Source organism: Cupressus sempervirens, chromosome 1 (genome assembly GCF_028749045.1).
Source record: "Cupressus sempervirens isolate cs-2001-9-10 chromosome 1, ASM2874904v1, whole genome shotgun sequence".
In the NCBI taxonomy this organism is placed as follows: Eukaryota; Viridiplantae; Streptophyta; class Pinopsida; order Cupressales; family Cupressaceae; genus Cupressus; species Cupressus sempervirens.
Window position 1 is genome coordinate 862,152,130 of NC_143118.1, and position 23,441 is coordinate 862,175,570.

Here is a 23,441-nt window from a genome sequence, read left to right on the forward strand (position 1 = left end):
TAAATTAGACGTTACTTTAATAAAACTTCAGGCATTAAAATGTATTAGCAATCGGACTCCGAATAATGCGAGTGATAGCTCATCGGAAAGCTCTCACCGAGGAGTATCAAATCCAATCACCAAAATTGACCTGCACTGTGTCCTGCCGACTTACTAAATATAGTAAGTATGCTTGAAACTAAGTAAATCAACTTCGTTTTGGCTCAAACTAGAAATGACTAGGCCAAAACACTCCAAGATCTCATTAAACCCTTCGTTAGCCCTCGGGACCATGTAGAACAAGGCTAACGCACACACACTTGGTCAACTGCTAAAATGGGTACATTACAGTCCGCCCCCCTTGAAATTGCTTGTCCTCAAGCAATCTCAGTCTAGCCTGCTGAATAACCTGTTCACTCTCCCATGTAGAATCTTCCTCCGGCAGATCTTTCCATCTAACCAAATACTCCTTCACTATCCTATTTCTAAGCTTCCTCTCTCTAGTATCCAGAATAGCCTCAGGTACTAACACAAGCTCCCCCTCCTCATCCAAAGGGGGTAAATCTGTAGAAGGCACTACACTCTGACCAATGGCTTTCTTAAGCCTAGACACATGAAACACATTGTGCACTCGATTGCCCTCTGGAAGCTCAAGCTCATAGGCGACTTTGCCCACTTTGCGAATCACCCTGTAGGGACCATAAAATTTAGGTTTCAACTTTTCAGCTCCGCTCTTCTTGAGCGATGACTGTCTATATGGTTGTAGCCTCAAGTAAACCATATCCCCTACCTCGAAACTGCACTATATTCGGTGCTGATCAGCATACAATTTCTGTTGATTCTGGGCCTGTTGTATATTTTCTTTGAGCACTTTCAGGATGTCCTGACTATCCTGCAATAAGTTTTTGGCTTTGGGCACTCTACTGTCCCCCAAAACTAAATCCATGAAGCTAGGTGCTTCATAACCATAGAGTGCCATGAAAGGAGTCATCTTGATGGACATATGATAAGTGGTGTTATAACAATACTCTCCCATATGCAACCATCTGATCCAAGCTTTTTGTTGTGTAGTTACATAGTTTCTCAAATATCCTTCCGCCCATTTATTCACAATCTCTGTTTGCCCATCTGTTTGCGGATGATAACTAGTGCTAGGTGTAAGATCTGTACCACACAACCTAAACAACTCTTTCCAAAAAACACTCATAAACTTACTATCCCAGTTGCTGACAATGAATCTGGGCAACCCATGTAATCTGAATATCTCTTTAAAGAAAAGATCTGCCACCTGTGTTGCTATGTAAGTGGACAGAATAGCAATGAAGTGAGCAAACTTCGTCAAGCGGTCCACCACCACATAGATGCAATCCCTTCCCTGCACTCGTGGTAAACCAGTGATGAAGTCCATCGAAATACTTTCCCATTTCCTATCAGGAATGGGCAAGGGCTGTAATAAACCTGCAGGAAATGTGTGTTCTCCCTTATTCTGTTGACAAACCACACACTCCCTGACATACCTCTGAACATCATCCTTGAGCCCTTTCCATGAAAACCGCTCTCGGATCTGCCTGTAGGTCTTGAAGACCCCCGGATGTCCAACTGTGGGTGCATCATGAAATGTCTTCAGTATCGCCTCTCTCAAATGTGATAACGGAATCAAATAAACCCTGTCCTGAAATCTGATCAATCCATCTATCACCTCATAGTGATCATCCTGTATGGTACCTGAAATCAATCCAGAAGCCCAAGCATCTCCGACATACTCTGCTATAATCTGATCTCTCCAATCTCCTGAAATTTCTGCCAGAGCACATAAGTGAGGTCCCCGAGATAAGGCATCAGCCACCACATTTTTCTTACCTTTGACAAACTCTATGTCAAAGTCATAAGCCTGCAATTTAGTCACCCATTTTTGTTGCCGGTCATTAAGATCACGCTGGCTCATGAAGTATTTAATACTGTTGTGATCAGTCTTGATCACAAAACGTCCACCTACCAAATATGATCAAAATTTGGCCAATGCATGCATTATGGCCAACATCTCCCGGTCATAGATAGAATAACTTTTCTCAACTCCTCGGAGCTTCCTACTCTCGAATGCAATGGGATGCTTCTCCTGCATCAATACTGCTCCAATCCCATCACCTGATGCATCAAAATGAAGCTCAAAAGGCTTCGTGAAATCCGGTAGAGCTAGAACTGGACATGAAGACATTACCTGCTTGAAATGCTCAAAACACCTCTGTGCTGCCCCTGTCCACACGAAGGCTCCTTTCCTGGTAAGATCTGTCAAGGGTGTAGCAATCTGTGAGAATCCCTTAACAAACCTCCTATAAAAACCACATAAACCAAAGAATCCCTTAAGTTGTGTAAGGTTTGTGGGAGTAGGTCATTCTACAATAGCTCTAATCTTTTCAGAATCAACCCGAACGCCATCTGCACTAATGATATGCCCCAGGTAAAGGAGCTCAGTCATGCCAAACTCACATTTAGATTCCTTGGCATACAATGACTCTCTCTCCAGAATAGATAACACCTCCTCTAGATGATGTAAGTGTTCCTCCCAGGTCTTACTGAAGACCAAGATGTCATCAAAGAAGATCAAGACAAATCTCCTCAGCTACTTCCTGAATACCTAGTTCATACAACTTTGAAATGTAGCAGGTGCATTGGTTAGACCAAATGGCATAACCATGAACTCAAAGTGGCCATAGTGACATCGGAAGGCTATTTTCTCAATGTCCTTTGCTCTCATCCTGATCTGATGGTATCCGGATCGCAAATCAATTTTGGTGAAGAAGCATGCCCCATGCAACTCATCAATCAGCTCATCAATCCTAAGAATGGGATACCTGTTTTTAATTGTTTTCTTGTTTAGTGCCCTGTAATCGATGCACATGCGCATCGTCCCATCCTTCTTCTTTACCAATACTACTGCTGAAGCAAAAGGGCTCTTACTGGGCCTGATATGCCCCATCTCCAACAAATCCTTAATCGCCTTCTCTATCTCATCCTTGTGTTTCTTAGGATGACGATAGGGAGTAATCATAACTGGTTTGGCTCCCTCCTTGAGCTCAATAACATGTTCCATCCCTCTGTCAGGAGGAACCCCATGAGGAATATCACTAAATACTTTAGTGTGTCTATCAAGTATCTTCTAGACATCTAGTGGATGACTCTTTTCTTGTGGCTCTGGTGAAGTTGGCATAATGTGGCACTCTGCCGCCCACTCTATGTCATCATGACGAAAAAGTCTCTGCATTCTCCTCAAGGAAACTACTCTGCAACCTCCATCTGAAAGCCCTCTAAGTACCACAGTTCTTCCCTCATGCTGGAATTTCATCTCCAATTTCGCTAGATTGAGTGTGAACTCAACTAGTGAAGCCATCCATGTCATGCCGAGGATGACATCATAATCTCCCATGTCCACAACATAGAACTCATCCTCCAACTTGTAGCCATCTCCAAACCTGATGCGAAGATTAGATATCTTCCAAGTGCATAATAACTTATCACCGTTAGCCACCATGACTCTAAACCCATCATGCTCCTCTGTCTGTAACCCTCTCCTGGCTACCAATTGTGCATCTATGAAGTTATGTGTAGCCCCAGTGTCAATAAGAGATATCACTTTTTGCCCCTGGATAGTACCCCTGACCTTAAATGTGATTTCCTTTTGGGCCCCTGTCAAGCGTGCCAACGATCTATCATCCTTAGGAATGTTGCTCTACTCTATAGTGTTACCCTCATCTGAATCGGAGTGTTGATCCTCCCCTTCTGACTCTGACTCTTCTGCTGAAAAATACTCCATTTGATTTCCCTTAGCCTTGAGAGAACATTTATAAGTCCTAAGGCTCTCTACAATGGAAGCACAGCTTCTTCTTTCGAAGTTCATTCAAGGTTTCATTGTCTAGTCCTTTTGATCCTTCTTTGGGTTTGCTATACTCTTTCTGAAATAATTTTTTGTCTTTGTCCTTGCGGTAGGAAGAATCTGTTGAATGGTTTTTTCCTTTGTATACCGAAGGGGCTAAATCTCATGCCTTTTTAGTTGCTTCAGCTAACGTGAGTGGATCATGTCCCTTCACCCAACCTCGTAATGGATCAACAAGACCATCACAAAATAACACCACCAATCTCCTAGGAGAGATATCAGTAACAAGTACAGATAAGCACTGAAACTCGGCAATGTAAGCATCCACAGAACCTGACTGTTTTAACTGTGCTAGCTCCTTGAAATGTAACTCGGGATCCTTAGTGTCAAATCTCCCAATCAATGTTTCAGTGAATTCCTCATAGGATGTAATCTGATTATGCCCCAAAGTCACCATGCCATGATGCCACCATTCATGTGCAACGCCATCCAAGTGCATAGTCGCATACTTGATAGCCTCCTCCTCAGGCATAGGATTTAGCTGCAAGTATGTATCTACCTTCTGCACCCAAGCTCGTGCAGTCATCTTCCCTGAAGCATCATAATAAGGTAAAGAAAGTTTTTCAACTTTCTTCCTCAGCTCAAAGTTTTGATTCCTCCCTCCTGCTTTAGGCATGTGTCTCATCCTCAAGTCCATATAATCTCTAAGAGAAATATCCGCCTGAAACTCTGGTCCACTAGCCTCCCAGTCCCTCCTGAACTGATCCTGTAACTCGGTAATCTGCGGTTCGTTTACTGGTTGAACCGGATCTCTGGGTGGAAAAGTGGGTAGAAGAGGTCTCGAGCTCGCAATCCGTGTTGGGCGTGCAACATGTCTAAAGTTATCAGCCTCATTCCCATTGTTGTCGTGTCCATTATTACCATTAATGTTATTCTCAGGACCATTGTTGTTGCCTTGGCCTTCATGGTTATTGTTTCCCTCGTTGTTATTGTTTCTCTCGTTGTTATTGTTTCTGTTGTTGGCATCACCTGGATTAATATTGACACCCATCTGTCTAGCCATGAGCTGCAACATCATGTCCATTCGCCTATTCTGCTCCTGCTGCATATGCTGCCCCTGCTCTAATGTATCCAGTAACTGTCGAAACAGTACCTCCCCCTGATCTGGACCAGCATTTCTGCCTCCGCCTAATCCTATATTCCTGTCATCTCGATCGCCCATATTATTGTCCTAATCACAAAATATCTCCTTTGTGTCTGTATGGTTGAATTCAATGTCCCCCTGCACGGATGTACTAGACTGTTTGCTTTGCAAGTCTGAAATCCTATTTTGTCTTGCTCTGGTATCGTGGAAATTATAAGACCCCTATTGCATGCTCAAACATAAATGCTTAGCCTGTATTTTTTACTTACTTTTTCCCTCTATCCGGTTGTTCCAAATTCCCTATAAGACCTCCACAGGATGGCAGGACTTATAGCTCTGATACCACTGTAATGGGCACCCCTGGATGTCCCAAAAAACTAAACCAAATTGCTGAAAGGAATTATGTCAAACAGTTTGCATTCAACTTCTTAAAACCCCTTATAACTCTGGAAATCAAACGTTTATTTGTTTGTTGTGTTTCGTGCATGGAATTGGTATCATACAACATAAACAAGAAAGAAACTACAATAATATGCAAAGTGGAAATGAACTGCTGCTAATAAAATGTTATTTTCAGAATTCATAAAACCAAATACATGGTAGATTTATCAACTCACTAATTACTTCAGGAATATTTTCATAATACTCCAGCCCATGCTTACGAACTTGCTGCTACAATACTTTTTCCTCCAATCAGTCCACTACCTTCATAATACCATTCCCTCCAAGCGGCATAAGCCTCGGACAAGTAGTGAAGAAGATATGAGCAAAATATCAAATCTGCCTGTAGCCAGAAATGCAACTAAACTGCCTGATAATGAAGCCAATAAGAAAGAATTCCAAAGGCCAAACCCCAAGGGAATGACGTCTAGAATGTTACAAGAGAGGATAGACGTCCTCAAATGCCAAGAACAAAGCTGCAACTCACACACCAATTTCTTCTCATATTCAACCTCTCTAATGAAGCTACAAATGCCTCCTTTTATTCTATTCCCACGGGTCCGCTCAACTCATATGGGCAATGTGGGATAAAGATGTGTAATATAAAACATATATTAAAATACCCCTTATGTCTCTCTTGGGTACACATCACCATAAAATAAATATTAAAGTAACACTTTAATATTTTACAATTAAATTAGACGTTACTTTAATAAAACTTCAGGCATTAAAATGTATTAGCAATCGAACTTCGAATAATGCGAGTGATAGCTCATCGGAAAGCTCTCACCGAGGAGTATCAAATCCAATCACCAAAATTGACCTACACTGTGTCCTGCCGACTTACTAAATATAGTAAGTATGCCTGAAACTGAGTAAATCAACTTCGTTTTGGCCCAAACTGGAAATGACTAGGCCAAAACACTCCAAGATCCCATTAAACCCTTCGTTAGCCCTCGGGACCATGTAGAACAAGGCTAACGCACACACACTTGGTCAACTGCTAAAATGGGGACATTACATTGTCATGGCATGATTGATGGTATTGTTGTGTATGTTTAAGGTGAATCGACCTTTGGTAGTGAAATCTCAGGTGATAAAGATGGACTTTGACTTGTCTTGTGTATAGTCCTCAACTTTTGTATCTTCGGGGCTTCGTAGTAATTGTGTAACAATGGACTTGTCTATTGAGCACTGGATGATTTGTTTGTTGTCAGTTGTGATCACAGTCTTTAGGTGGAGTGAATATACATATGTAACCTCTGCATTGCATCTATTGCAATAAGTTGTTTCTCTTCTAACATTCCATAATTTTCAAATTTTAAGTTGCATTGGGAACAAAATGCATGAAATGGATTTGAGAATGCGTTGGCCACTTTGAGAACCCATGTTGGAAATAATCAAGACTAGCTAGGTTACTGAGAGGGGAGGGGTGAATCAGTAACCTCAAAAACTTTTAAATTAATACAACACTTAACCATATAAATCATTCATCATTCATTCATCTAATCTATTGCATGCATGAGAAAATATAAACATTCATAACACATGAACATAGTATTTGGTGACCCAGAAACCTTCCAAATAGAAAGTAAAATTGGGGTGGGGATGATACCCACAAAACTTCACTACTGTAGTATAAAGTTGGCCTGTTAGGGCTTACATTGACCACTTCTAATGATCTGCCATGTTAAGAGCAATTTGGACTGCTAGGTTCACCTTGTTAGAGGTTTTCCAAACATACAATGAAGTATGCACTCTGTTAGGAGATTTATACAAAGAATGTTAAGTCTACCCTGTTAAAGGATTTGGAAAACTAATTCACCTATCAGGATGAAAGAGTAGATTTGACTTACAACTTGATTGCTGAATAGATCTTGAAGTACAGATCACCTCTTGTGACTGATATGTCTTTGCTGCTCCTTAATGACCTTGCTGAAAACTTTTCTTTGCTACTGATTCACACTCACTCTTCTCAAAACATTACATGTCCACTCCTTAACATACTCATGACAATAATACATACATTGAAAATGATACAATACATTACATATATATCATTCCAATAATTACAATTTCAAGGTTGGCTAAAACACAAGTAAACAAAACATTATCGAGTCGGCCAAATAGTAAAAAAAACTTGAACTCTTCAAGTTGACTCGGCGACCTTCTGATACTCAGCATCCACTGCATTACTCGGCATCATCATGCACTCAGTAGAAGTAGAAGCACGGTCCATACTAATCACACAACGTAGCTTGGAGCTTGGTAACCATTGGAGACTCGGTGGATATAGTGTCACTTGGTAAATACTAAAACCTTCGTTTACCTTGTTGTCACTCAGTAAACACTACACATTCATTACTTGGTAGAAACTGATTTCATATTATGCAAACTGATGACTCGGTAGATTCTATGAAGCTCAGTGACCATTATCTGTTCGATAAATAATGTGAGCTTGGTAAACACTGTTGAACTACATATTCACTCGATAGCCACAGGAATGCTTGGCGTGAACTGCTTAATTGCTAAACTTACAAGGTAACCAGTGAATGCTCGATATAAACTGTGAATTGAGTGATGAGCTCAGTAGCCATTCAGAATCAAATAAGTGTTGTCACTAATGACAAATACAACATAATGCCAACAATCTCCCCCTTTGGCATCAGTGACAAAAACACTTATGAGCCAAAACTTATGTACATTGACATTCTGATTTTGATTTTTCAAAATTGATCTTTGTAAAGCTGTTGTATATAAATATCTTACATATCTCCCCCATACATATGGCATAATATATACATAGCTTTATCTATACATATATCATTCTATTTTCTTCCTTATTTCTCCACAAGTCTCTTAGTTTCTCATGTGATCTTATTTTCTTCATTCTCCCCCTATTCTCTCCCTTTGTCCATCTCATACTCCCCCTTTTTGACAGTAATGCCAAAGGGTATATACAATATATTCAAATAGAGACATCAAAATGTGAGAGAAACTTGGAGTGTACCTTGAGAATAAGAGCCAATGTCTTATCCCAATTATCTTGTAAAATCTTGCAGGTGGAGAGTGCCACTTGAACTTCTGCAGAAAGTTCAATCATATGATCTGCTATTGAAAGATTGTTATCTTGGACCAGTATTTTTGAATATGCAATATGTTTTTGCACTGGGTCCATAACTATAAGGATCATATTTTGGATATCAATCAGTGTAGACCTGATCTTGGCTTCCTCTCTAAGTAGTTCTGCCTACATTTCTGACAAAAATTTCACCTTCATGTGATGTGCTAAGCTTGAACTAGGGTCAAGTTGTAACCTTTGAGCACTAGCCTTCATGTCCATATCAATCTTATTCAATTTCTCCTTAATATCCTTGGTATACTCGATAACATCACAAAGCTTGCCAAAAAGTAATGTTACATTTGTGAAGGATTGTTCAAGGTTGCCCAAAATTGTGGATAATTCTACCTGATTTATTGCAATGTGCTCAAGCACCTTATTGTCAAATTTCTTCTCTGCCTTCTCAATGAGCTTCTCTTGACCAGAAGTGTCCTCATTGAACTTATTTACAGCCTCTTCTAATTGTAACAAAATGTGTTGAGATGGATCAACATCAACACCTATAGCCTCAGAAATTATGTTTTTAACATTCTCAATTATTGTGAATTCTTTGTCTCTCTATTACCTTAGTTGTTTCTACCTTGCCTTTTGCTCTAAAAACTAACTAACCAATCTCATTTCATTGGCTGTGGTAGTATCCAAATCTATCTTAGAGATAATAATTTCTTTATCCAATTTTATATCTTCATCAATTGCCTTACCAGTAAGCAAAAGTTTTAGAGGAGTCTTTGGTTTTACTTCAGTGCTTACTTCCTTGGATTTACAAAGAGAAACAATAGTTGATGTAGATGGACTAGTAGAAAAGACTTGAATGGGTCCAACTAAAGGAAAACTAAAAGAAGTACCAACTATATCCAAAATTGATGTGCCTCCCAAAAATGATGTACCAATAGGTAATGTACAAGCTGGAATACTTACAATTGAAGAACTAATTGGAACAAAAATTGGTGCAGTTAAAGCTATGGTAGACAAAATTGTAGAACAAACTGGCAAACTTACTGTACATGGTGCAGAAGATGTTGATACAATTATAGAACTAGTAGCTATGCACACTATTGAGGTGGATTGCTTAGGTGTTGATGAAGAGGGCTGCAACTCAATGGATGAAGTAACTGATACTTCCATTGAAGATACCTGGAGCTGTGAGGTGGCAGGAGTAGATGATATTTCTAATGTAGTTGCAGTCAACCCTGCTAAAGCTGACTCCAACCCTGATGATGTTGTTGGCTTAGGTAGAGAGTGAGGGAGGGAAGCAATGACTTTTGCTACAATCTTCATTGGGTCATCTTCTTCATCTACTTGTCTTCCTCATCAGCTTCTTCCTCTATTTCTTCATCATCAGCACTTAGTGCCTAATAGTCTTCAACATCAACAGTAGCACAAGGAGTATTATCATCTTCTTCATTATCACTATCACCATCATCATCCTTGATCTCAACTAGATCATCACTAGGCTTATGCAGATGACAGATATTCTTCCACATGTTTGTTGCATCTCTTACAACATGGTCAATATCTTTGATTAAAATCAAACATGTGTGGAATCTGATCATCATTTTACCTTCATTGTTCTTCATGGCTGCCTTTACTTCTACATCAGTAAGATTTGGAAATAGTTTCCTTAAAGATTGTTCATAGATATCTTTAGCTGTTTGCATAGCAAATTCCCACCTTGGTTGTAATCTCACTAATAATTCCTTTGAGATCTGAGGAGCAATTTGGTCCAGGTAATATTTCCATTTTCCCATTTTGGTGAGTACCAGCTCCTCAATCTGCATCTTTTCAACATCAGTTCTAGTTTCAAACTTTAAAGCCTTGAAGCTTGTGATGCCAACTCCTTCTTCCATTTGTTTCAACCTTTCCTAGAAGGTAAGTTGGGGCTTTCTGAGCACAACTTCACCTTTGCCTTTACCTTTGCCTCTCCTAGTGAAAACAATTGTGGTGGCCTTTGGTGGCTTGGTAATGATTACCCTACCCTTCTTCTTCTTCTTCTTCTTCTTCATCCTCTCCTTTTCCCTTGGTAAGAATTAAGGGACCAGTGGCAGTTTTCATCTTAGCTATCTTCTGCTTGCCTTTGTTGATTGCTTGAGGTACCTTGATTTCCAATTCAATTCTAGCTTTTGCCTCATCATATGTGCCAAAAACTAGTTGCTTGGGATTTGCAGGCTCATTTACTAGTGCTTCAATGATGTCCGTGGTTTCATCAATATTGACCTCATAAGGAAGAGGTTTCACCCATGCAACGCGGGGCCTGATTGCCTGAATATATACTCTATCACAGTCAACCATGAAACACACATCATCTTTATAATCCTCAAAAAGCTTAGGAGGAATCTTGAACCTGTTGTTCATCCTTTCTTTGAAATCTTCAAAATAATTGTCCATTATGCTGTCAAAATTTACACCCATTTATGCAATAAACTCATTTATTTGATACAAAATGGGAACATCCTTTCTCCCCATGACAGAACCTTTGGATGGAAAGAATTTTTGTACATAAAAGAAAAGGCATATCAATAAAGAATCAAATTTACAAGGATTGTTCTTTGATGTCTAAATGTTGTCCATATTCTTGTTTAATTGTTTGAGTAGTAACTCTGACAGGTCAAATTCCATGTTCTTCTTCATGACTTTGGATGCTAAGTCCACTGCCTCACATGGCACGCTATTTAAATGACTAGAACTGTAAATCTTATGGGCAATTACATGAATTCTGAACCTCAACTCCACATCAGAAACGGTGTTGATTTTCAAACCTCTACCGTCCCACTCGGCTAGGGTTTTCTTTTGGAGTTCATCCCGACCTAGGGTTTTGGTAGACTTTTCTTTGGTCAGAATGGGAAGGCCAATAATCTTGTGAATCATCTTTTTGGTTATTAATACGGGATGCTCCAACCATAATTGATCATTGTGTACGTGACTAAGAATATACCTAATCCATTTAACCTGAAAATTCCTTGGCAGGTGTGATATGTGTGTCAACCCTTTTGTTTTAAGATGCTTGTGCTCGGGTTTCAATGAGCCATCAACACACATTTTCTCTAAAGCACTATCCATTTCTAGGGTTCCTATCTCCTGAATTGAACACTTAAAATGAGTGTGGATATTGTTAATCAGAAGTACCTTTGATGGAATTTGTGATTGCACACCATTAGGGTCAAGTGCCTCTTCCATTGTTGTAAATAGTTTGAAAATCCACGCTTTCCATTCTACACCCTTGACCAACATCTTTGAACCCCTTTTTGCCTTGCTACTGCTGGTGCTTTCGGATGCCATTGTTTCTCAGTAAGTGATGGAAATTTTTGAACAAATTTTTTAGCTACAAATTCGCTCGAAATCGCTTGGAAATGCTTGTGTGCACCTGAAAATCTCTTTGCTCTTGTGAATACTGAAGACACGGTAAAAAATGGAGTCAAATTCTGCTCCTTTTGATGAAAATTCACCATTAATGCTAGGTGCCATACTGATGTAGTGTGTGATAGACTGTCATCCACTCACTAGCTCAGTAGAAACATGTGACTCGACGATAAAACAAAACTTACATTGCTCTCGACCTAGCTTGGTTGAGTTTGTAACCAACCTTGCTTGGTGTGAACTGAGCTTAAGTGATCCTTTTGTATCTAAAATACTGATTTGGATCTTTTGCTTTCTTCCATTTGGAACTGCTCACGATATAGCTTAAAGATATACTTCCAATCCTCCTTGAAGAATCTAATTGGAAATGGTGGAGTCACCTACTTCTTGAGTGACATTGCCATCATTTGGACTATTCAGCTCAGTAGATTTAGGAATCCATGGCTGTCTCATCTACTTCCTAATGTTATCAGCTTTAGCTTTCTTCTCATCTTCAACTCTTCCTATGTTCATGTAGTTTTTAGCTATGTGACCAATTTCAATGCATGTGTAACATCTTACTATTGAATCTCTTTTTCTTAAGTGATGCCTTGTGCAGTCTATGCCAATGTGTCCATATTCTCCACAATAATGACATCTGCACCAAGTGTTGTAATCCCAACCAAATATTGCTTTGACAATTTGTTCAACTGGATTGAATGGTTTGGATCTACATTCAGATGCCTTGTGACCTTGTTTCTTGCATTTGTGACATTTACCTTCAAATTTTGGTTTCTCCTTGCATTCATTAGCTTTATGACCATGTTTACTGCAATTGTAGCATTTTCCATTGAATTTTTCCTTTCCATTGCTCCAACATTAGTTTGATGTATGACCTAATTTGCCACAGTGATTGCAAGTAGGTCTTTGATTCTTTTGGGCACCTTGTTTGGAAGATTCACCTTCTTCCTTGTAACCAAGTCTTGCTTTACCTTTTTGTCTATGAAGATTTTGCTCACTTTGTTGATTCAATTGATCCATGTCTGCTTGAGATTTCATCATCCTTTCATTGAGTTGCTTTTCAGAGATTAGATCAGCTTTCAATCTTTCATTGATCTGTTTTTCAGTGATTAGATCATTCCTTAAGTTTTCATTTTTAGATTTCAGATTCATGATTTCCTCATTAGCATTGGAGAGTTGATTGATAAGACTTTCTTGCTGAAGGGATTGATTTTGATTTGCATTGTTCCTTGCCTCCAAGTCTTCACTTGTCCTATTCCTTTGTTCCAAGATTTCACACATTCTTATTGACTGAACTTCTTATTCTCTTTTCAATTTTCTTACTTCTTCTTGTAGAGAGCCATTCTTTGCTAAGAGTTCTTTGATTGCCTCGTTTGCTTCATCTGAACTGCTTGATGGGAAAAGGTCTTCAATCTTTTCTGCAACATACTGATGGTCATTCATTTGTCTTGCAAGTTCCTTCCTTCTTTTCAGAGATTGGGAGAGATGCTCTTTTTCTTCCTTGAGTTGAGCTATGGCCATTTCAAGATCTAGCTTTTCATTCTCAATAGCTTTGTCAAGTCTGAATATCTCCATTGTCCTTGATCTTTGCTCAAGCTGTCAAATGTTATCTTGAGAACCGCAAAGCTCTGATACCAATTGTTGGAAATATCAAGACTAGCTAGGTTACTGAGAGGGGAGGGGTGAATCAGTAACCTAAAAAACTTTTAAATTAATACAACACTTAACCATATAAATCATTCATCATTCATTCATCTAATCTATTGCATGCATGAGAAAATATAAACATTCATAACACATGAACACAGTATTTGGTGACCCGAAAACCTTCCAAATAGAAAGTAAAACTGGGGTGGGGATGATACTCACAAAACTTCACTACTGCAGTATAAAGTTGGCCTATTAGGGCTTACATTGACCACTTCTGATGATTTTCCCTATTAAGAGCAATTTGGATGGCTAGGTCCACCTTGTTAGAGGTTTTTCAAACATACAATGAAGTATGCACTCTGTTAGGAGATTTATATAAAGACTGTTAAGTCTACCCTATTAAAAGATTTGGAAAACTAATTCACTTGTCAGGATAAAACAGTAGATCTGACTTTCAACTTGATTGCTGAATAGATCTTGAAGTACAAATCACCTCTTGTGACTAATATGTCTTTGTTGTTCCTTAATGACCTTGTTGAAAACTCTGCTATGATGCTGATTCACATTCACTCTTCTCAAAACATTACATGTCCACTCCTTAACATACTCATGACAATAATACATACATTGTAAATGATACAATACATTACATATATATCATCCCAATAATTACAATTTCAAGGTCGGCTAAAACACAAGTAAACAAAACATTACTAAGTCAGCCAAACAGTAAAAATAACTTGGGCTCTTCAAGCTGACTCGGTGACCTTCTGATACTCAGCAACCACTGCATTACTCAGCATCATCATGCACTTGGTAGAAGTAGAAGCACGGTCCATACTAATCACACAACATAGCTTGGATCTCAGTAACCATTGGAGACTCGGTAGATATAGTGTCACTTGGTAAATACTAAAACCTTCATTTACCTTGTTGTCACTTGGTAAACACTACACATTCATTACTCAGTAGAAACTGATTTCATGTCATGCAAACTAATGACTCGGTAGATGCCATGAAGCTCGGTGACCATTATCTGTTCGGTAAATACTGTGATCTCGGTAAACATTGTTGAACTACATATTCACTCGATAGCCACAAGAATGCTCAATGTGAACTGCTTAACTACTGAACTTACAAGGTAACCACTGAATGCTCAGTATAAACTATGAATTGAGTGATGAGCTTGGTAGCCATTCAGAATCAAATAAGTGTTGTCACTAATGAAAAATACAACATAATGCCAACAACCCCATCAACCTACAATATTATTTTGATATTTATGTACTCTGTGTATGAATTCATTAGCAACTCAAGTGCTAAATTGTCAAAGTTTGATTACCTGAAGTGTTGTTTGTAGCAGTACATTTAAGATGTCTAGTGTTGTCTTCGCTTTTAGTGTATATATGAATGTAGCAATGCTTGTGCAAAATTTTTTTCCATATCATTTCGTCAGACAATGTTTTTAAATAGCATTGTGGGATTCTCACCTCTTTGCAACTAGTCTACTATTTGCATGGATTATTCTGGGAATGTAGAATTGATTTGGAGCTAGCCATTGACAAGAAGTTTAGTTTCTTGTTTGTTAGAACTGAGTATGCAATAGAAATGTGACTTTTGCACATGTTTCACAGAAAGAATGGGTGTTCAATGTGCTTTTTACTTGTACTTTGTCCTCATCATTTTTTTTATCTTTTATCTCAACCACATATTGGGAGTTTGTTTGTCATATTGCAACTACTAGGGCACCTAATGTGCCAATGGCATAGTTACGTGTGCTCATGAGTAGCTATTTGATTATGGTGCTTGGTATGAATTTGTATTCTTGATTGAGTAATGGCATAGTTTCAATTGTGTTGTTAAATTAGAGTTTTTGCTTTTGATACATGGAAAATCTTAGTTGTAAGATGTAATTACATTATTATAGGTGTTATTTCTATTTAATTTTTCTTTTCTCTTATATGTACTAGTAGTTTGTTTGTAAATAGATTGTTCTTTTGATTTAACTCTTTAAATGCCCAAATTTGTAAACAACATTTGGTACATATATGATTTTGAGATGACTATTACAAAGGAATTTAAATTATTTCATCTCTTCAAAAATGATAAATGGAAAGGAGCTAGTTTGTCCATTACAATCATTACATCAAAATATGAAGGGGGTGGTATATGAATCACTTCACCTTCATTCCCTTTTCTAATTTTTCCCTATAGGCCTTGGTAATGACAATGGTTGGAATCAATTCCTCATGCCTATGTACATGTACATTAGTGTATCTTAAAAGCCATTTAGAATGCTCTCTGGCTAAATCTTTAACAACATTTAACTGATCTTGTATCTCTTCCATAGCCATGTGTACACACCAACCAAGTTTCTAGGGCTCGAAAACATTATTCTAGTGACCAGAAGATATCCCTATCAAACTATCTATGTAATTGGAGAAGTTCATTTGCATGATAGTTACTCCAATTATTCCCTTCCCTTGTCCACTAGTCTGTGAGTCTATATGTAGACCTCTAAGGAGTTCATAGTCTCTATCTTGATCCTTCTTCACTTTAGCTTATGTTTTCTTAAGCCCTTCCTCTACAGCCATGATCATTTCAGACTTGAATTGCATACTCTGGAGCCACTCAAATAAAGGCCCATCTCCTTTAGGCAAGATCTTTGCTTTGATTGCCTCCTTAACCTTCATATGAATAATCATTTTTAGTAAAGAAACACAATCTTCATTTTTAACCTTTTCTGTTGCTAGCATAGCTCTATTAGCTAAAATGTTGTCCTTCTCTATTTCAAGCCTCAGTATGACATTGCCAATATGTTCTATGATGGCGAGTCCCTTCAAATTGAGTCTCTCACTCCACTCCCTACCTATTTTCCTGAAGTGTTTATTTTCTTGGAGCTGAGAGACAAGTGCCTAGACATTGGTAGCAGTAGGGTCACTAGTGACTAACATTCCAAATATGCTAGCCAATAGGGTAATCAACTGTTTGATGAGCTATTGAGTTCATGGATTTCTACCTTCATTATGACCTTTGATAATTTAAGACTTTTGATTTGTCCCTTTGTTACCTCATTTGTTGACTTCCATAAGCCAACCTTGGTGTCATCTCTGGCCTCCCCAAGATCCATAGAGTGTAAGGAAAAATTATCTGTAGACATATCTTTGGTTCTTCCTTCTTTTGTAGGCTTTGTAATTTCCATCGTCAGATGCCCTATTTCAGGATCTTGTTTGAGAATGGACAAAGTCTTCTGCTTTTTCACCTTGCTCAGTGCCGATCCATACTGAATAGCCAAAGATAAAGTATCTTTGTTAAGAGCTCCTTCATCTCTCCTCTTCCTTTTCTAAGGTGTCTTCTAGCCATGAATCCATGTCGATCACGTTGGAGGCATTCCCTAGAGAGTCTATGCTAAAAATCTTTCTCTTGATTAGGATGATTATTTTTGTGATCGAAGAGAAAGGGTTTTTCGGGGCTTGTGAAATGAGCTTTGAAGATTATGGGCCCTTTTCTACATCTGAAGTCTTCTTTGTTACCTCATCAGATTCAATCAACTCACTCTCACTTCTTGCACCATCTCCGAGATCTACTACCTACTCTTGGGGACTACTCGGGAGGAGAAGTTTTGCGCTTCAAGATGGGACTAGGCTACTATGAGGTTAGAGGTAAAGAATGACTGCATCATCTTTTGATTCTTTTGCCTTCTTCTTCTCAGCTTATGATGGAGTTCCAATCTATGGGAGGGAGTCATCCTAACAAGTTTTAGCTAGGGAAATGCTTTTTTCAGGAGGTTGATCACCTCCATCTGATGGTTGAGTTGGACCTTGGGTAATGGCCAAGGTTGCACCTAATGTGCCACCCTAGGAGGAAGAAGTTGCTGCAACTATTGGGGAAGCTTGCATAGTTGTACTTTTTCTTCGACTCCTTCTGGCTATGGTCCATTCAACCCATTTTTTGGTCCTTTTGATAATCTGAGCCATATTATATCTAGTTTTTCCCCTTAATCATCATAAGGTTCCAAGCTTATTAGAGTGCCTCTTAGCTTGGTCAGGTAAGTATTACTATCCATGTTTTCACCATCATCTTCTACTCCTACATCAATATTGACTTTATACATTTTCACTTGATCAACTTTTAGTTCGAAAAAAGCATGACCACGACTTTCAAACTCATCCTTGCAATCGGCCTAGTAGTCTTTGATGGTGGTAATGTTCTTGATTACTCTTTCGATCTACAAAACCACCCTTGCATACCCATTCAGATCAAACATGGGCCTCAAGACTTCATACATTTCCAATTTATACTTCATTTCAAATGCCTTCGACATGTTCTTGGCATCAAAATGGGTATCACAGTTGAAGCCTCCCACTTTAATGCAAAACTCGTACCCTTTCTTCTTCAGACTTCTACTTTGTTATCATGCTTTTTGATACCCACATTCTAAGCTTCCAAGCTAACTCTACAAAGTAAATTTTGGTTGGTTTTTAATTGTTGATGATAGTTTATGAACTATGACCTGTGAAGAAGATAGAGTTGTGAAGATATGTTGAAGTTGAACCATCAAATTCAAAACTTCAAATTCTACTTCGGCTTCAAGATCGAGTCTCCAAAAAGCTAAATTGTCAATACATTCCAAGGTGGAGCATACCTATGTGAAGTTGAACTTGAACTTGAACCAAAGGTTTCAACTTCAACTTCAACTTCAAGTTTGAGTTAAAGCTTTAGTCTGCAAAACCAAAGTTCAGAGCTCAAACTTATTGGTACAAATGTGCAACTTGATTTTCCAAATGTAAATCTATGTTCTCAAAATCAGACTTTCATGTTAAGGCTCAGTGTAGATTCAAAGGTTCGACGATTCAAAAGATGAAGACAAGTCGGTCTTATGTTTCAGAATGCACACCAATGACATTGGGCATTTGAAATATGTTATGGGGATTCATTAAACACTAGTGAAAATTATTTAACCTACAAAGTACTTGTATGTGATTTCTACCATCATCAGTAGCATAGGAGTGTGAGCACATTTACATCGGATATAGCTCTCTAATCATTGTCATGATGATATCCAACTGCTTCAAGTTATAATACTCTATTCTAGAAACACTTAGTTGTACAGTTGAAAAATCCAATATGCCTCTTGAAGAGATCTCCATTCAATTGAGAAATTGATACTTTCAATAACTCCAAGTTGGGAATATGAGCTCATTAGTGACATGCCACCATGAAGGAGCTAGAGTTAGGAAAGTATTTATTTATGTATATATCATGAATAGGGAACCTTCTAAATCATATTCAGGCTTGATAGGTTCAAGTTCAGAAGCACAATTTTCAGTTCATGAAGTATGAAGACAAGGTTATGGTTGTGAGAGAAAAGAGAAAAGGCTAACATTCATGGTGCTCAAAGCCCAACTTCCACCATTGCCTTTGAAGATGTGAGTTATCTATAGGTCATTGTAGTATAATAACCCATCAGCTTGGAGGAATATGAGCGAAGCAAGGGGTTTAACATAAGTGAAACTTCGAGGAAATCTCCAAAACCAAATTCTCAAACAAGCAATCCATCAAACATGAATTGTTTGGGATTCTAGAATGACACTATCTTTGATCTCTTTGACCAAGAGTTAAACCAGAAGTGGGAAGTATTTCTATTCAGACACAAGTGTTGTTGGTGCTATGGTGAAGGGAAAGCACAATGCTTGATAAGAAAATGTGAGCTCAGGTATTTTTGAGAGAAGGCACGGGTGTAAATATGCCGAGATTGATCACAACATCATAAATGGCTTGCATAGGTAATTATTACCAAGTTGCACATAGACTAAAGAGAATACAGTGTTGGTGAAGCATAGAAGTCACCGCCAGTATTATGGTGAGATTGATGAGTCTCGGATTCTTAAACAAATCTAAAACCCCATCAAGATGCATTAACAAGTGATTCAGTCCCGCAGCTTGAGAACACCAAAGGTGCTTAAATATGCATTGGACACCTCACCGTGACACTGAAGATTTAAGTGTAAGACACATATATATGCATGTGTCTGTCAGTAGATGAATTTCAAGTACTACAGGTGGTCAATTATGGAAAGGTTTGGGCACATGCACACACAAATACATTGATTAGTCTTATCTTTGAGATTTTATGCCACAATAGTATGAGGGCCACATGCAAATCAAAGGCAACAATGAGAGAACTCAAAGTCACGCAGTGAGATGGATTGTGGTCGCTACCGAATGATGGTAATGCACCTTCAGTTAAACCCGCTCTATGTAAAATGAAAGACCGAGTGCATACATATCCATGTTAACATCGCATGTTAAGTAATTGTTGAAATGCTCACCTATCTTGGTTCGAAAAGTGAGTAAAAGATGCTCAGGTCTAGAATATGCAGGTGTCAAGACATGTAGAGGAATCATTCAAAAGCATAAGAGCATGAGATTGATTTCGAGTTCCTATTCAATGAAGATCTCAAGAATTAAAGGAATGAGCGCAAATGCATGTTAAATCTCTAACATAAAACCAAGGTGTGTATATTGATCACAAAAGGAAGATAAATGACCCCAAAAAAAAAAGTGTGGGGCTATCCCAAGCTTGAGTTTCATCAGAGATCACACACAGTAAGTATATGACAAATACTTGATGAGATGCCTGAGATCGAGAATCATCAAACGTATCATGTGGGTAAGTTTGAGCATGGAGATTGATAGGAAATTATTTGACAGAATGCCCATGGTCGCCACTGCTCATGTCATCTAAGCAACCATTTTACAAAGTGGATTAATTTTCACCAAGTTTTGGTATCATTCTATGTGATTTCTATAAAGATAAACGGTGTGGAAGTTGGAGGCAAGCACAAATTCAATGTCTGTGTGGATAGTGGTCAAAATCTTTGAAAGCCTAACCAAAAAAAGATGGAGACAGTCAAGCCTCATCTGGTGAATTTTATAATATTTTGGAAAGAGAATACATCATATCCGAAAGATTCCTGGATAAATATGATAAGTAGCAATGTTGAACATGTGGAATCTAATCTCCTGAGATATAGATGGAGCCTGCAATTTGTTTGACAAGCAGTTGTGCTATTAAGAGGTGCAAGCTATTTGGACTCATTTAAAGATATGCTAGAAAGTTTTTCATAATGCATCATCATCTGAAGGTCACTTATCCCATTCCTTTTTGAGATATTTATTTTGATATTATAAGAACAAAGGGAGATAAATCCAAGCAAGAAAAATTGGTTGTCATAACTAAAAAGTAAGTTATCGAGAATAATCAAATGATTAAATACGCAAAAGAAAGATTAGACAGGGGTTCTTTTCCAGTCTGAAGTTATATAGGGGTTACAGGGAGAAGAAAGTGCTATTTTGTACTGCAAAAAGATATTTATTTGATGTAGATTGATTGTAATAGGGGATAGAACAATACTATTATTGTTTTATCATGTTTCTCAAATAAAAAGGGATATACATGTGTTTGGTCTTGAGGTCATGTACATTTGTATTTCTAATTTGGAAGGATTTTGAGTTCTTTTATTTCTATTTTAGATGCAGTTCTTTATTACTACATTGAATGTGATATATGTAGTCTTATGGTTATGTATTCATGCTTTTGCATGAAGATAAATTAATAGCTCTCTCTCTCTCTCTCTCTCTCTCTCTCGTAATGTGAAAGACTTGGTAAATAGTCTTATGGTTGTTTGCTAGTTTTTCTCTCATAATCAACTTATAAATTGATAATCGCATTTATTCCATATTGATGGATAAATGTCAGAAAACCCTTCATGTCTTTAGGTTAAAGACATAATTAGTCTAACGCATTCATTGTATATCTTTTGTAAGGGAGTTGTACCTCTCAATTCAGAGGAAGATTATCAATGAAATGATAATCTATCTAATTGTTAGTACATTTTGTTCTTCTTTCGAAGTATATTGAGTCATTTTTTGCATTTCTATCCGAAGGACAAAATTATTTACTAACACGCTCAACATGTTCACTTGAATAGCTTGCCGCACAATCTCAATCAGCATGATCATATCACTAGGATATCTTGGAAGCTTCAAGGGGAAACCATTGAAAGTTGCAAGACACAAATAAGGAAAGGATGAGAATTAGATGAAATAGATCCCAAATTGGCTGATGATTGCCATGGATTCTGGGTTGAATCTCCTTTTTGGACATCCTCGTAGCTCCCTGCAAATCCTCATAGTGAATGCATCATTGACTTTCACATACTCTACATAGCTATTTTTCAACTGTAAGCATGGATAAAATTCATAAGATTTCACATCATCAAAAAAATTGTTCACTCTTGGGAGACCTAGCCATAGTTGTAATGAGACCAACATATAGATGAGGAAAGAGGACATATAGGATGTATTGTAAAAATATGTGGCACAGAGGGCATTGGACAAAGTTTTCTTACCTCATGGACCTAATTAATATATTGGGTGTCAGAGCAGATGATTTGCACTAAAAAGAAATATTGCTCAATGAAATTCAAAGATTCTACCTCACCTTTCAGTCCATGTAGAAGGACCAAGATATCAATGATCTCTGGTTGAGATTAGTCCCAAACAAGGTCTTAGGAACCTTACTCTTAGCGATCCGTGGTTTTTGGAACCATGTTTGCATGATTTCTCTCTGTAAGAATTTGCCTTAGGGAAAAATTCACCCAAGATCAAGGAACTCAAGCACAAGCATAGAATAGACCAGCAGAGTATGATTAGAATAACACTATAGTATTCAATTGATGTACAAGTACACTAGGAGTGCCTATATATAAAGGCCTTTGGAATGCTTCTAGAATGTCTAGAAGTCACCACACTGATAAGTCTTACAACCAAGCACATGTCCACTAGGAGTAGATTATCCTTCATTAAGCACAAGAGTAAGTGTGATGATGAGAGGATAATTATTTATTACACTTTACTTAAGTTCACTTAGGTCAATGCATTATTTTATTATTTATTAGTTTGACACCTAGGAGTTTGCACCATTGTTGGTGTAAATAAGTATTTCCCTATTACACTTTACTTAAGTTTACTTAGGTTAATGCATTATTTTATTATTTCTTAGTTTGACACTTAGGAGTTTGTGTACTCTTATGAGTTGTCATGTTGACAACACTGGAGTAAGCAACTCTAATTCAACACATGGTGTCTACAACACTAGAGCTTGCATAATTAAATGAGTTGTCATGTTGACAACATAGTAGTTTGCACTCTTAATTAAGCACATGGTGTCTACAACATAATTTTACATGCTACACCTTTGTAGGCTTATCATCTCATCATCACACTTACTCCTGTGCTTAATGGAGGATAATCCACTTCTGTGGAGATGTGCCTAGTTGTAAGACTTATCAATGCGTTGACTCCTAGGCATTCTAGAAGCATTCTAGAGGCCTTTATATTCAGGCACTCCTAGTGTGTATGTACAAAACATTAAATGACAATAAATCAATTTTGGATATTGTTATTTTGGTCATACCTTGTTGGTCTAATATTGCACTTGTGTTTGAGTTCTTTGATCTTGGGTGATTTTTCCCTAAGGAAAATTCTTACAAGATGAGGGAATTTCTCTTCACATAACCATTAGAGACCGATCTTGCTTTACCTCTTTGAGGACACCTCAACCCAGATCTAGAGAATCATAGTCATTGGGAGCATCTTGAGCCAAAGTGAACCTCACCATTGCATCGGGAAAGTTGATTTAGTGAAAAATGATTATAAATTGGCCTATATTAGGCCATAGTCAAATTTTAGGCAATTTTTTTCGCAAACTAGCACTTGAAGGCCCAATTTGCAAATCCACTATGATCGCTTTTTAGATCTACAAATTTAAGTTTCAGATTGGTATTTTATTCTCTGCAATTTTCGTTAGCATATTT